Genomic DNA, 17,356 nt, shown 5'->3' on the forward strand with positions numbered 1-17,356 from the left:
GTCCCATCTTTGAAGATACTCTTCATCTGGATTCTGTTAGGGGTGAACATAAAGTTTTAAATATTGCCTTGAAAAAACCAGACTATGACCATGGAAACTGGTGATAATGTTAGTCCTTCTCTACATATTTATCCTCTATTACAACACATTTTCCTTAATAGTGGATAATTTGACAGAAACCTTTGTTTTAAAAGTCTGTATTTTGGCTGCTCAGCAAACCTTCCACCTCAAAAATCACTATCCTGAAAATGCAAAACATACTGTGGTTTCATCATCCCAGAAAAGAGGAGTAAGTCACTGAGTTCCATGTCAGGAACATATGGAGGGCCAAACAAAATTCGACAGTCCAAAGAAGCAGCATGTGCGAGCTGGTGTATTGTTGTGAAGCAAAAAACGACCCCTTGAACAGCTTCCCATGAGCTTTGTATTCACAGCTTCCCATGAGCTTTATCTTCACAGCTTCCCATGAGCTTTATCCCCACAGCTTCCTACAATTTTGTCAGGAGATATTGGTATTATACTCTTGTGATGGTTTGCCCTTTAAGCATAATCTGTTAGCACCACACCATGGCAGTCATGACAAAATCATTCAACATCACCTTGTCCAGTGGTATTGGCAGTAAATCCACTTATTTGCTCCTTTGTTTCAGGATCATAGTGTTACACCCAACACTTATCCATGGTTATTAAGCAGCTAATTAATTCATCCAGACTAGCTTAACACCACCGCATTATTTCTGCTGCTGTCTTGGTATAGCTGGCATTTTGAAAGGGTGTGAGCAGCCATGGAAACCCAAAGGTCATCCCTTGTCTTTCATGATATAAATTACTCTAATATTATTTAATTATGTGAAAATATAAGAAGTACAGAAAAATAATACTTTTCTTTGATAACAGAGGAGCTAAGGTTAAATGGAAACTGTAAAAAAGCAAAAATGGAAAAAATGGAAATTACATTTATTGCATAAATTATGATTAAAACACCAATCTCTGAATCAGGCTTTGAGCTATAGACTGCAGATTCTTTAAATCATATAAGTGAGAATCTATCTCCAAAATAAAATTTTAATACATGTATTAGTGACAGAGTTTAATCAAAATCAACTATGAAGTCAAATGTACATGGATGCCACCAGATAATTTATTAATTTAAGTCACAGTATAATGCGGTGGCAGTATGTCCAGACTCACATCAATCACCATCAGTAACAGTCTGCATAAAAACAATAGTAAGTTCAATAATGTGATAAATCCTCTTATAATTCACATAAAAGCACAAGAAAGCAGAGATCAGACAACGATTTTAAAACCCACATGCATTACTCTTTGTAAAGTATCGATATGAGTGCTTTCTACTAAGGAAGTCCATATTTTATTAATTACTTAACACTATAATGGAAAATTGTCTACTGACAGCAATTTCCACACCATTCATGATTTCATGACCCCCTCACAGCTTCAATTTGCCACACCTCTCTCCCACTTTACAGTTTTGACAGATGCTCTCTAGTACACCTTGCAGAACTAATGTAGCAGGAAAAAGGATGTTGTGAATAATAAAGAAAGTGCCAGAAGCTCCATTACAATGTATATTTTGTTATAAAGTGAAATATTCATTTCAAATATTTCTGCAAGTTTAATGCAAATATTGTAGGTCTTCTAATAATTTTCCTACATGCAGTTCTCTTAGAATAGCTTTACAAAGCATTTCTATTCAACCAGTGAAGATTCCTTTCACAATATGAACATGTGTCAAATAATGCTTAATGTAAATTTAAATTGTAATTGCACAAAAAAGGAGCATTTTCTAATCTTTCCAACTTTTGTATAACATCTGTATTTGTACATGAAGCAAACATAAAGCAAGCCTCAAACTGGTATCTCCTGATAACATTACCAATTTCTACAAAGCCCCTGTAAGGGACATTAATGATAACTCCAAATGTTTGCCCCAATCAGCTACTTTTATATTCAAGGAAGGACACACACACTGTAGTAACTAGAAAACTTATGTTAATTAGTTTAGTGAAAAATATTGCATTAGTAGCTTTGCATGTAAATGGTACAGAGCTTGTTTGAATGCTTACAAAACAGTCAAAGTGTTAAATGTTGAACATTAACAAGATTACACTGGAGTCTCATTAATCCGAACTAATTGGGAACGGATCTTGTTCGGATTACTGATTTGTTCGGATTCGCCGGAGTTACAGTGACGAGTTTCTAGAATGAAGTATACCAAGCAGATAAATAGGTACACCATGGTAACAATTGGGGACAAGTGTGGGAACAATGGCTCACTCTCACTCCCTGCTCTTGTTGTTATACATTGTGGAGACCTCTGTAATGTCTGAGGTCAGTGCACTGCCAGTTAGCTCACAAAGCATGTGGTTATGTTAGCTATCAATCACTGGCACACATAACAGTTGTATTGTATTCATTCAAGTGTAGTGGTGTACATATTTTCATAGTGAGTAAACGGAAACATACAGCATTATCTCTCAAAGAAAAACTGAATGCTTTGAAGTGGATAGACAATGATGAGAATGTATCTAATCTGGCAACCATTTGCAATTGGAAGAAGAACCGAGTGAAGCTTGAACAGTCCTGTCCAACATCTTCAGGGAAAAACACTCAAAATTCGGCAGACTTTGAAACAATCCCAGTACAATAAAGTGGATGAAGCTCTTTTCCTTTGGTTTATGAAGAAGTAGAAAGGGGAACTCCTCCAAGTGGAGCACTGGTTCGGGAGAAAGCATTTACTTCAACAAGTTAATGAAAGGTGATGAGTCTTTTAGTGCGAGTACGGGTTGGTTGGGCAGATTTAAAAAAGTCATGGAATCCATCAGCTAACAATTACTGGAGACAAGCTTTCTTCTGACCACCATGCAGTGAAGGAATACTTGGGTGAGTTTGAAAAAATGATAAGAGAGGGAAAGTACTCTCCCCAACATATTTATAATGCTGACAAGACTGGCCTTAATTTTAGGGCATTGCCAACAAAAAGCCTGGCATCAAAAGCAGAAGAACATGCTCCTGGTCTTAAAATGTGCAAAGATCATGTGACTTTATTAGTGTGCAGCAAAGCTGCTGGTAATCACAAGCTGCCTTTAATGCTGATCAGCAAATCTGCTAGGCCCAGAGCTTTTAAAAACTGCAACATGAAGTCCCTGCCCGTATATTATCGCAACCAGAAAAAAGCATGGATGGATGGTAAGCTGCTCGAAGAATGGTTTCATGGTGAGTTTGTTCCCTCTGTTCGATGGTTATCTCAGGAAAATCATTTGTCTCCACATGCAATCCTTTTGACTGATAACGCGTCGTCTCACCCCAGCACTGAGGAATTATGTGATGGAGAAATTGTGGCGAAGTTTTTGCCACTGAATGTTACATCACTTCTATAGCTGATGGACCAGGGCGCACTGCAAACATTAAAACTGATTTTTAAGAATGCTGATCCAAGATTACAGCATTCCTTTAGTGGACAAAATAAAAAAGACCAATGTGAAGGATGTTGTTAATTTGGCTGCTGAGGCATGGCAGAATATTTCAGAAAATACTCTGAGAAAATGGTGGAGAAAACTGTGGACATCTCTTGAATTTCATGAAAACCTAGCTGAGAATGAAGAGGAAAATCTACTGCAAATGATACAGACAATTCCTGGATGTGAAGAAGCTATTGAAGGAGACATAGATGAGTGGATGGCAGCAGATGGGGCATGTGTGGAGAACCTTACTGATGCTGATTTAGTTGCTGCTGTGACTCAAGACCAGGAAGAAGTGAACTGCTGTCATAGATGTGACAATGACACTGAAAGCAACAAAGGAGAGCTGGTGCCACACAGTGACACATCAGAAGCCCTTGACCTCGCGCTACATTATTTGAAGCAACATCCCACTGCTACACCTGCTGATTTGATGTTTATGAGATGATGGTGCAACTATGAGTCATATAACAGACTGTCTTCATTACACCAAAAACCAATGATTGAGTTTTTATCATCTAAAAAGTAGGGATAAAATGTCTGCTGTATTTTAGTAAGTTTGACAGCTTTTCTTTCATTGTTGTGCATTGTTTAAACCTAATCTTTTCTTGCCAATTTTTCTAATACATGTTTACTGTACTGTGTAAATTAAAATAGTGTGTATGTACAGTAGTTTACTGCACAGTTTTCCATACTTAGACAAACATTTTTCATGTTCGGATTAACCGAACATTCAGATTAGCAGTACTCTGCTATATATCATTCCATCATAAGGCTAACCTCCAACAAAATTGCATTTACCAGCTCATTTTTGCTTTAGTCAACAGTTTCTTGTCATTTTTACTAATTTAGAAAAATTGCTGACAACTGTAACTACAGCTTACTTATTTCACCTCGAACAAATTGTTATTGATGCATTCTAGCCATGAATATTTCTTTTTATAGATAAATACATAACCATTTCACTTGCTTATGTGGTGAATTACACATTATTACTTCATTGTTAATCATATTTGTACAACAATACAACTAAACTTCAGTGTTGATAGTTGAGGCCTAACGTCTGTTGTTTATGCGTGAATTCCATCAGCTCAAAGCTGCAAAGCTTTGTTTTTTGTTGGTGTGATGTTTAAAACTTTAATTGTTATCGAATAACACATGAATTGTACTATTGAAGTTACTTTGACAACTGACTTGGGCTACACTGTAAGTAAGGCAAATACCATATCATAATTGCAACAAAAGTGTCCTAAGGCAGATTCATGCTTCAACTTACTGATTAGTGATAAAGGCCTAATTATGACATGTGAGTTACATAAATTCAATAAATTATCAGAAAAACATTCAATAAGGGATTTTAGCATCTCATAAAATGTCCATACAGAATAACGTTTTTTTTTAAATCCTCAAATATGGGAAATCTCTCACAATACAGGACAGCTGGCAACTATGTCCTGATAAGAAGAGGTAGAACCATAATACTGAAGTAAAAGACAATATTTCTTGCTGTCATAAAATCATAAAAATAGCAAGGAAGACTTCTACTTGCTTACATATTTTGGAAACTGCTTTTTCAACCTACTGAATTACTATTTTTTTAAGCTGCCTGGCCTCTTCTTTGACCTCATTTAACACAGGAAATAAACAGGATGAGCAGGCAAGGCAAGACAAAATGGCTGCAGACAAAATGTGTAAAAAATGACATCAGGAGGACTTATTGAGCAATAGGAAAGTCAAAACAATCTCTGGTGAAATTGAAAGGAAGGGTGTCAGCATTAAGAGTGCAATAGGAATTCCAATGTTAAGTACAGAGAGAGAGAGTGGATACGTCAAAAATTTACTCTGAAGGTCTCTATAGGGGAAGATTTGTTTGATGAAATGACTGTATGAAATGAGAGTTGATGTAGAAGATACAGGGAATCCCCAACATTTGGGGGCAGAGTTTAATAGCACTTCATCAGAAACACCATCAAGTAAGACAGGAATGAATGATAACATTCCTTTGGAATTTCTTAAATCACTCGGGACACTGGTAACCAAAGGACTATTCCAGTTAATACATAGAATCTACGAGCCTGCTGACGTACTATCAGACTCTGGAAAAATATCATCCACATAATCCTGAAGATAACAAGGGCAGGTAAGTGTTACAGCCATCACATAATCTGCTTAACAGCTCATGCACCCAAGTTTCTGACAACAATATTATACAGAAGAATGGAAATGAAAATTGAGGATCTGTTAGATGATGATCAGTCTGGCTTTCAGTAATGTAAGGACACCAGAGGCAGTTCTGACATTGTGATGATTAATGGAAGCAAGACTGAACAAAAATTAAGACTGTTCATAGGATTCGTTGGCCTGGAAAAAGTGTTTGACAATGTAAAATGGTGCAAGATGTTTGAAATTCTTAGAAAAATAGGAGTAAGCCATAGGGAAAGATGGATAATACACAATAAGTACAAGAATCAAGAGGGTACAAGCAGAATGGAAGACCAAGGGTGAAACACTCAGATTACAAAGAGTGTAAGAGAGGGATATAGTCTTCCACCCATATTCTATACATAAAAGGAGCAATGGAAGAAATACAAGAAAGATTCAAGAGTGGGATTAAAATTCAGGGCAAAAGTATATCATTCACAAGATTAACAAATGACAATGCTGTTCGCAGTGAAAGTGAAGAAGAATTATAGGATATGCTGAATTGAATGAACAGTCAAATGAGTACAGAATATGGATTCAGAGTAAACTGAAGAATGATGAAAGTAATGCTAACTAACAGAAATGAGATTAATGATAAACTTAACTTTATAACTGAGGACCATGTAGTAGATGAAGTTAAGGAATTCTGCTATCTCGAAAGCAAAATAACATGACAAGCAAAACAAAGAGGACATAAAAAGCACATCACCACAGGCAAAGAGTGCATTCCTGGCCAATAGAAGCCTGCCCTCAAACACCAGCCTTAATTTGAGGAAACAATTTCTGAGACTGTATGTTTGGAGCACAGAATTCTATGGTAGAGAATCATGGACTGTGGGAAAACCAGAAAAAAGAGAATTGAACCGTTTGCAATGTATTGCTATAGAAAGTTGTCAAAAATTTTATGGACTAATAAAATTAGGAATGAAGAAGTTCTCCATAAAATCAGTGAAGTAAGAAACATTTGGAAAACACTGAAAAGGAGGAGGAGCAGGATGACAGAACATGTGGTTAGACATCAGGGAAAACTTGCATGGTACTAGAGGAAGCTGTAGAGAGTAAAAACTGGAAGGTATGAGAGATATTGGAATATATCCAACAAACAATTGAGGATGTAGGTTGCAAGTGCTACTCTGAGTTGATGAGGTTGGCACAAGGGAAATTTATGGCAAGCCACATTGAACTAGACACGATTGTTGCTTTTGTGGGGTTGGTGATCTTATCTGTCACTTCACTGTACTCCATGATGCTGAAATGTTAATCTATGAGTTAAAGTGCAGTAACTGACATTTTAATAACTGTCTGTATTATACTAGATTAATTTTTCTAGCGCACTAAAACAACAGGATTTCTATTTGTCCTACCTATTACATGTGTAAAGTTTCCTTTTCTGTTTGCAAGTTACTTTAATCCATGGTGTGTTCTTTACCTATTTTATATTTCCTTTCAATGTAATTTTTATTTATATTTTTTGGAAACATTTTGTAATTTTCTCCATAGTTAGTCTGCCTAAATTCCATGGAAGTTTCTGTGTGCTGTGTGGTGCTATGTTGTTTTTCTTAATTCTTTATTGTTATCCGAGCATGCATTCAGTGCCAGGGACAACATTTATTTCTTTATTTCCAGATTTGTCTATGAAGAACCTATCAACTTGTGTATCATTCCCTTGCTCAATACAAACTGGAAAACTTACTGTTGAAGTAAAAGTTGTGGAGCAAAATAATTATTTCTAAACCAATTATGCTTCCAGAATATGTCAATAATCATACACTGCAAGCAATACATTTTATTAATTATTTCTTTGTGTCTGCAGAAAGCTTAGTACAGAATTATGTTGCTATGCTTATAAAACTAATGTGAAATTTTGTACATACAGATGGTGTTCATCTAAAGAGAAGAAGCCAGTTGCAAAATAATCTTTCAAATAAAAAAATAATACAATGCAATGCATTCCTTCATAGTAACAAACTGCACTGAGTAAATGCTTTAATACATACTTGAAATTAGATATTACTGATTTCACTGTTATGTATGTTTAGCTACTATTTTGTATTAAGGTGGGAAATGATTTTTTATTTCAAAATGTGTGGCATACTGAAATAAATGCAGACAACTCCAGTATTAAATAAATAAATTAATCAATGAAGAATTGAACACATTTTTGGTTTAATGTTTTTTTCTGAAGTAAAGCATTGTGTAATTTTTTTACACACTAGCAAGAACATTGCAATATATGTTATCTGCAGGTGGATAAATAAATAAAAGCATAACAGAAAAAATGTCACCAGAAAATAAGTTTCTCACAACATTTCAGTATGAGAACACTGTATCTGTAGAAGTATGTAACTTTTGTGTAATTTAATTCTGGTAGTCATAGGAAGTGTATTGTTTTTTATGATGTACATTCAGTGAAAACATTTAGAATCCAAAATATTACAATTGAAATAACATTGTTTTCAAAAGGTAATCAATTTTGTAGCATATAAAATTTTTATTGCTGTGACACAAAATACACCGACTTCTTTGTGATACAGGCCAATTCTGAGTAATTCTGTGTGTTTTGTTGTATTCTAAACTATTTATACTGTTTGATTCTAGAAATGAATTAATAAAAATGTTGTTTGTGGAGTTTTTCAGTCACACTTCACACAACAGTTAAAAATCCAATATCAAGTAATTACCTGAATCACGTACTCCAGTGGGAATAAAAAAGGAGACACATGTTCTGTGGAATAAAGGCAGCAGAGAGAGAATGCTGAAAGCAACTGCTGTCACAGAGCAATAGCAACTGACATCACTGCGACCGACACACAAGGAAGACGGAAGGGCAGGCATAATCCTATTTTATCAGGTTACTGGGATGTGTAAATTGGATGTAGAGTTCAGTATGGCTTCTCTTGGAGCTCAGAGGTGACTGAAGTGGCTCCCAGTGTCAGTGCACAAGACACAAATGTTTCAGTATTGTGAATTATTTATGAGTATTGTATACAGTTTGGAAATTTAATAATTACAGCATATCACGAACTGCATGTGAAAAATATATACTACTCAAAAATACTGAATACTGCTTTACAATGCAGAAAAATATTCTGCAGCATACAGTGCAATCTTGGAAGAAAGATACAAGAAGGACAATTAATGAGAAAAATACAAAGAATGAAGAGCTTCGGCTTCATAGTGTGAATTTTTGTATGTTTACTGTTCATTATCCATACAGTTCCAGTTCTCCAATATTCTATGCAATGTTTCAAATAAAAACTCTATTTTAGCAATACTAACAAACAGGCACTTGTTTTCATGTCAAAGTCTTAGCTATGTATGCAAACATTGCATTCTTATATGAGTTCTATCAACAAATAAAGAATGGTTTTTAATCATTGAATAATATTATAATTCAGCACAAAATATTACTTGTGAATTTAGCATCATACATTTTCTGTGCCTCGTAACTAAACACCCTAAAGTAAGATTTCCCCATAATCATGGTTGCATGGCAGTTTTTTTTAATTTCAAAGTATTATCCAAAACTATTCTAACAGCATGCTCTATTAACAATGTCATGAATCTGCAAAACTAAGTAAAACCAAAATTCTATTTCCAACTCCATCCCCCTCCTCCTACTAAAAACATACATATACATTAAAAAATAAATAAAACAACTTATCTCCAAAAACATCCATGCCATCAATTAGTAAAAGGCACATAAATCAAAGTAACATACATTTTTACTTGGGACTAAGGGAAATACATTACAATTAGGTGTGTTCTTTATCTGGGAAGCAAGAATAATTATAATATTAATATTTAAAAATGCCATAGAATTAGCAGCCATGGATGAATGGCTGCAAATTTTAACAACTGAATTGGCTTGTTATACTAAGATCATTTCACATTATTGCTATCAAAATCTGATAGCAATAAAATGACATAAGTATTTTTCACATTTAAGGTGAAAGCTAACGTACAGCCTACGTAATGTAAAATACTTCATAAACTTTTACCATCTCATCACAAAATCAAATGTCAAAAAATGTAATGCAACCTATTTAATCTTTTCCAGTGCAATCAATAGATGGTGGAGGGCCCACTTATGAATAAGATGGCATTAGCCACAGGGAAATCCTGTACCTTGATAGAACAGCACACTCACTGAATAAATTATAGGAAAAAATGAATTGATCTAAGTAACGAGCAGTTGATTCTCAATCTTTAAAATGCTGGTCATGAGCAATACTTCAGCATTCCATTTTTAACATTACTGAAAAAGACACACCAGAGGTGTGATACTAAAGACTGTGGTAAAGAAATGAATAAAAATGAAATTGGCTTTGCCTTCACTCTTCATCTCCATCATGTATCATACATATCAAAATTAGTTGTATTCAACTTCCTTCTTTAAACATGATTAATCATGCCATTATTATAGTCTGTATGCAGCATCTCTTTTCTCTTTTAGGTCTGACACTGAGAGGTTCTCTTCTTCTTCTTCTCCTTCTCCTTCTTCTCTCACGTGTTCTACTATCCACTTTAGTTTTCTATAAGCTCATTTTAATACAGTATTGCTAATGGTCTTATTTTTTTCAATTACATTGCCATTCAGAAGTCAGTACAGTGTTTTCAAAAACCTATTGTGAATTACTGTCCAATTAGCAGGCATCCTGTAACTAACTTGTACCTTGTCCTGTAATTTCATACAAAGTCGTAGTAAGAACGACTTGTTTCAGCAGCAGAAATTATGTATGGCACATTGAATTGCACAGTTTTCTTCCACTAATATACTGGCACATTTCTACATTGCAACATAAAAATATGCCTAGTCATGACTAACTCAGCTTCATCAAGCACCTGTATTTCTCATCAGGTTCATGAGCAGCTGAACAATTCATCCTCCAATCTTAGAATAATACATGCAAGATATTTTTTATCATCCTGGATGATGGACACATAATGAAGGATACTGAAAGTACTTTACATTACCATCTTCCATAAACTTGAAGTACTTTAGGAGATAGAGAAAAATACAAGTTCCATAAACTTAAATTATCTACCCTCTCAAATCATCACAAGGAAGAACTGACTGAGCTACAAGGGAATCATATCATGATAAAGTATAAGTATAAGTCACAGTTCTGACACTCTGCTTTCTTAAAACAGCACAAAATTAGCAATTAAAAATACCAGCCATGAGTTTTGCTATCTATTTCAGAATCAAAACTGGTTATTTAACTCACACCCAGACAATAATTTAATATCTGTCACATACAGGCATAGAAAACACTTCTTTGGTCATTTCTTAAACTATTTCACTGCTAAAAGATCAGTGCAAGAAAACTGATCCACATATCGATACAAAATCTACACACATAACACAAGCATACAATAGTCAAGTCTGGCCTCAGCAGCCAGAGACTGTAGTCAGGTGTGTGTGAATTGCATTTGCATGAGTGTGTGTGTGTGTGTGTGTGTGTGTGTGTGTTTTGTTGTTGTGGTCTTCAGTCTGAAGTCAGCTCTCCATGCTACTCTATCCTGTGCAAGCCTCTTCATCTCTGAATAACATCTTTCTGAATCTGCTTACTATATCCATCTCTTGGTCTCCCTCTCTGATTTTTACCCCCCCAAACTTTCCTCAAATACTTAATTGGTGATCCCTTGCTGTCTCATGTGTTCTATAAACTAAACCCTTCTTCTGGTCAAGTTGCGCCACAAATTTCTCGTCTCGCCAATTCTATTCAGTACTTCCTCATTAGTTACATGATCGACCCATCTAATCTTCAGCATTCTTCTGTAGTACCACATTTAGAAAGTTTCTATTCTGTTTTTATTTAAACTGTTTATCACCCACACTCTGCTTTCAGGTGCCATTCTGGATGTGAGTGTCAATCTAATTCAGATGAAGGCCTTTCTGGCTAAAAGCTTACTTGTTTGCCCATATTTTTGTTGTGCCGATATGCGACTCAACATCTCCACTACATGATACGTATCAATCTATTCTTTTCATAATACAGTCCCAAGGTTACAACAGGTCCACAGTAAACATCTGAATTCTTAATCTTACATACAATCAATCTGAACTATTCCAAACAAGTAAAAAGTGATATATTGGTATCAGAAGCACAGACCGATGGGCATACAATAAAGGAAAATTCATGTGAGAAATTCCTAGGCATTCACTTGGACATCCTGTAGGATAACATACTGATGTGGCAGCAGCACACAAACAAGTTAACAAAAAAACTAAGATACACCTTCCTTGTATTTATAAATCTGTCTCTGTGTTGACCTGCAGACAGGATTACCAGCATGCCCCAAGATACAGATTAGGAGTGGGGTGATAGGTATATATGGAGTAAAAGATGCAATTGCACCTCAGTATAGCAGGTCACTGAATGGTGTTATCTTGGACTGATATTGTAATATAATGTCACTTTGACACTCACATCCAGAATGGCACCTGAATGTCTGCTGGGAAAATCTAGTGTCTCATTTTGAATGCATAATTTATATACTTCCACTCTGTCTTATGGGAGATGCATCTGAAGTCAAGGTGCAATAATAATATTGTGTGGAGTCAATAATTGAACATCTTGTAGAAGTCCCTTCAGGATGTTCAGATTCTGACACTCATAATATGTCAATACATTTGCACCCTAAGTGCGTTTGTGGTTAATAGTAAGAGTGATTTCAGGACAAACCGTGAAATTTACAATCACAGTTCTAAAAGTAAAAATAATTTTGAAATAGACTTTGTATTATAATTTAAAAATTATTCCAGTAAAGCTTGCAAACTTTGGCCTACAGAGCAGATATGGATGAATCGTCATTGTGAAGAGCTGAAATAATCCTGAAACAAGGGTGTGAGGAATTGTAGTTGATGAAGGCATTAGCAAAACTCTAGCATGGTCAGCTCTCCATGAGTAGCTACTTTATATCCATCAATAGCAGTAAATGCCAACATTTCAGACACAAAACTCCCATGTCAGGTTACAAGTATCAAAAGGAAAATACTCCCAAAAATTTATACAATTCTATCTCATAATTTTGTGTAAAATTACATTTCTGCAATGGCTTTCAAGACACAGCATTGCAGTTCCACTATTCACTGCTCCCATTTTATTTACAACTGATGTGTGATTTACACAGAGTGAATAATTGATTACTACAATAACTACTCATGGACATATCGAAATCCTTACGTGATTATTAAAACAAGACAAAATTTGCTTCAGTATAAATATTTGATGGGAATTCTGGATGTCTGTAGATTGTACACTTTATCAGACACTTTAAAGGAAAAAGAAAAGAGAAAGGAAGAAGACAGGAAGATTATCCAACTCATTATTTGAAACTAATAACATAGTGGCTGCATAGATACTTGTAAACAAATTTTTATGTAAATCAATCTACGGACACGTTAAAACCCTACTACTACTTTTTTTTCTCTCTTTCTTTTTTTATCCTACTTTCAGGTGAAGAAATGGAGAAAGTGGGAGACCTGCACAGGGGGTAGAGAGGAGGCATAACTTTGTGCCACAAGTGCTGTAGGAAGCAGTGAAGAGCAGAAGAGGTACACTTCTTCTGGCTTTATGCAGCACCACCAACAAAAGAAACAGCACAAAGTTTTTACACTCATATAGAGCACCAGTATCAGTTAATATTAGTGTACAGAGCTGAAAAATTCCTTAAATCACATGTAATCTAAGTTACAATTATTTTCTAAACTACTGAGGCATGTTGTGGTAAAATTTCCACAACATAAATGCCATTTCCAACAAAAACGTGAACTATGGCTGACACTATGTTAAACAAGTTCTTTGACTGCAGATGTACTGCTTGCTAATGCAGGTATACAGCTTGCCATTTACCATACAATTTATTATTATGGACTAGATTTGCAACTGGATTGAGAATTTCTTGGTAAGGAGAGTGCAGCATTTTACCTTGAAAGACAATTCCATTGCCATCCTGGCTCTTATAAAATCACTGTCATTTTTACCACAATCAGCTGAATTTGGCTGTTTGACATTTTCAAATGTGTACTCCTATATTCATAAACTTACATTGTCGCTGACTATAAATTTATAGAAATGTACATATGTCATTTTAGTGTATAACTGTTGTCATAGTAAACATGAGTGATAACAACATTCCATACTTGACACTGCTTTAGAATAACATTACCACCAGAGAGGCATACATACATAAACTTAAAACACATAGCATATCACACAGAACATTGCCCTATCCAAGTTGATTCAACACTGTTGACAGTGGTGAATGAATCTGGAGAGAGAAATGTTCTTTGCTACATATTATGAATTTTTATGGTTACTGATGTATGTCACTACAGCAGTAATGCTATTTTAATGTGTTGAGTAGCATGAAATATTGTTGTTACTTATGTTTCCTATGGCAGCAGTTACCTATTACACTGACAGATGCACATTTGTATACACCCATAAAAGTTGATGGTGTAAACTTATGAGTATAGGGGTACACACTTGAAAATAGCAAACAGACACAATCAATTGATTGTGGTACAAATTACAGTGATTTTGTAAGAGCAAGGGTAGAAAATGGGAATTGTCTTTCAAGATAATATGCTACTACCTCCCTACCAAGAAATATTCAATCCAGTCAGAAATTTTAATGTAATTGGATAAAAATCTACTTACCATACGGCAGCAACAAAACACATATATAAAAAGTATCAAAGTTCGCAAGTTTTCGGAGCCAGTGGCTTCTTCTTCTGACAGTACGGTTGAGGGGGAAGGAAGAGAGGTTAAGAAAGAGGACTGATGGGGTTTAGGAAAAGGGGTTGAATTCACAACAGTTGCCCAAAACGCAAGGTCAGGGGAGACTTTACAGGGTGTAATGAGAAGGAAGACTGTTGTTGAGGATTACACTGGATGAAATCTGAAAACCTGAGACTTTAAAGGTGGAAGATAGGGTAATAAGCAAGACTGAGATTACTGACAAAACATCTTGCACAAGTTTTAGAGCTAAAAACTAACTGCATGTATGCGATAGAGGTGGGAGGGCAGAAGATGGACAGATCAGAAAATGAAACATGAAGAAAATTAAAAAGAGTGAAGAAAGGAAGATGTAAATTATGGCCAGCTGGGTGTTGAGAACCCAGGAAATGTTGTAGCACCAGTTCCCACCTGTGGGGTTCTGAGAAACTGGTGTCAGGGGAGAAGAATCCAGATTGCATGTGTGGTGTAACAGGCAACAGGATACTGTGTGTTGCCAGTAGATACCCTCTTCCTATACCCATTCATCTTAATCGATAACCTGATAACAGTCATACTGATGTAAAGGCCAAACAGTGTTTACATAACAACTTGTATACAACGTGTCATTTCACAGGTGACTCTCCCTTAGATAGTATACATTTTGCCAGTTACAGAGCTGGTATAGGTGGTGGTAGGAGTGTGCATTGTGCAAGTCTTACAGTGAGGATCTTCACAGGGGTAGGAGACATAGGGTAGAGAGATGGGTCCAGCAGGAGCATGTGGTCTGATAAGGATATTGCACAGATTGGGAGAGTCACAAAAAGCTATTCTAGGTATAATGGGCAAAATGTCAGACAGATGGGCCTCATTTACTGAAATGTTTTCATCTAGCTTTCACCTCTCAATAATGTCAAGAGTCGCCAGAAATGACACATAGTTTGGATTGCATGTTGAACTATAGATCCCCGTACTCCAGTATGATAAGTGGGGTAGATTAGTGACCTGCAAGTTGCCAAAGTGGTGTCTAATTGAAGGATTTGGTCCAGGACAATGAGCCACGTAAATTATTATTTACTTGCCACTGTAGCTGTTCTTATGCTGGAACCTGGAAGCTTTAATCAATTCTCACTTTCTACTAAATGACAGAAAGTAAGTCTTCCAACAACAGTTACACTAATCTGATGGCATATGGGGACACCACATCCACAAAAAGTGTTCATACATTTGATCTGATATTGCATAAACTGAATCTGGCAGTACTAATGACAGTTCTGTATAAATCTGCTTGACAGAATGAACCACTGTCAAGGCACCCCTTTATACAATGGCTTTCCCTACTTCTCCAAGCCATGTCATCATAGCAAGGAAAAACTGCCTAGACAGCAGGTACCAGAACACATAACCAAATTTCCATCATCGTCCTACCTTGCAGACACTGTGGCTATCATCATTTGGCTTCTACATAGATATTGGATAACACATCGCTTTACCAAAAGTGATATGTTACATCACAAACCACACAGCTGTCACTGTTGATATCTTCTTATAGGTCATGGGTGGGAACGTATTCACGGTTTTTGGAGGCAGGAATGTTCAACTCCACTTGGTATAAAGCCAACAGATGTTTCCAATGCAATTAGCTACTGAAGCTGACATTGAAGTAATCACACTTTTTCACCAGAGATTTTTTGTCACAAGGTGAAAAATCTCTAATTAAATTTTTGTAATATTTCAGTAATGTGATGTTTCGCATATGTGATAGATTGTGTGTCTCTTATTCATAAGCTATTATAACCCCCATAATTTGCTTCTATCAGTCTGTAACTTCAGAAAACTGTATGCATACTATGTCTCCTCATGTGATTTTGGAAAAGATTCTCACTCAAATGAAACTAATGAGACTATTAGAACTGTTCAGCACATTCTTTTTGTCACTTGGTATTCTGTCTCTACTGTGAGTGCAGATTTAAGTCCATTAAATATTAAAATTAATGCAATAAACTGTAAAATGGACAAATTATTTTAAAGCTTGCACACGCTTTTAATAAAGTGAATTAATTGAAATATAATTTCCTTGTACTGACTGTCACCACAACTTCCACACATCATCATCATCATCATCTTACAGCATACAAAAGTAGCTGGAATCGAAAAAATACAGATGCTTGCTATCATCTGTTGTCACATCAGCTGAGAGAAAATCACTGCTTACTATCATTAAAAAAATTATTCATTTGTTCAACTTGTTCATTAAGAAACACTAGTGCCATGTTTCAAACAAACTGATATGTGAATTTCAGAAGAATAAATTGGTAAGTAAATTTAAATGACAGTAACATTTTTCTTGTTAGTTTGCTTAGAACTAATTCAATTTCGAGCAGATAAGAAGCTGAGTTTCTGTTACCGAAAGTACTCTTGCTGTCGATAGTAGAGTTCGTGAAAGAAGATCTCTGACATCTCACAGCACTGTTGCCAGCTTTCAATTGTGAAGCACATATCACTGCAGACAAACGCAATAGTCATCTATGGAGCCACAACAGAACTGAGGTGTTCCCACTGAGATTCACACAAAATCATTTTACATGATTGTTGAGGTAACCAAGCAAAGCAGCCATACCAAGCACACTGTAGCTGCCAGGGAGCTTCTTTCACTGACTATACCACATATCCACTGCACTGGTAATTGCACCATGTGTGCCATATCTCAACAAGAATAAAATCAGTAATTTGGACTTCCTATTACAGCAGCCTATTTGACATCTTCTCACTGCAAACAGAGTTTGACAAGCCATCTCACCATACTACAATGAAGTAAGACTTACTAAGTGAGCGCAGACAAATTAGTATACATTGCCACTAACACTGCTTCTAGAAACCAACTAACAGTGAGAAATATAGATTTAAGTGATATATTCAGTTTTAAGAAAGATGCATTATCAG

At 35.7% G+C, this 17,356-nt stretch overlaps 1 protein-coding gene across 1 annotated transcript in view; it reads right to left on the bottom strand.

Moving 5' to 3' along the window:
- The window catches only part of LOC126260459 (multiple PDZ domain protein), a 1,565,360-nt gene that overhangs the window by 1,160,425 nt on the left and 387,579 nt on the right, over positions 1-17,356 (bottom strand). The window lies entirely within an intron of this gene.

The sequence above is a fragment of the Schistocerca nitens genome, chromosome 5 (assembly GCF_023898315.1).
Source record: "Schistocerca nitens isolate TAMUIC-IGC-003100 chromosome 5, iqSchNite1.1, whole genome shotgun sequence".
In the NCBI taxonomy this organism is placed as follows: Eukaryota; Metazoa; Arthropoda; class Insecta; order Orthoptera; family Acrididae; genus Schistocerca; species Schistocerca nitens.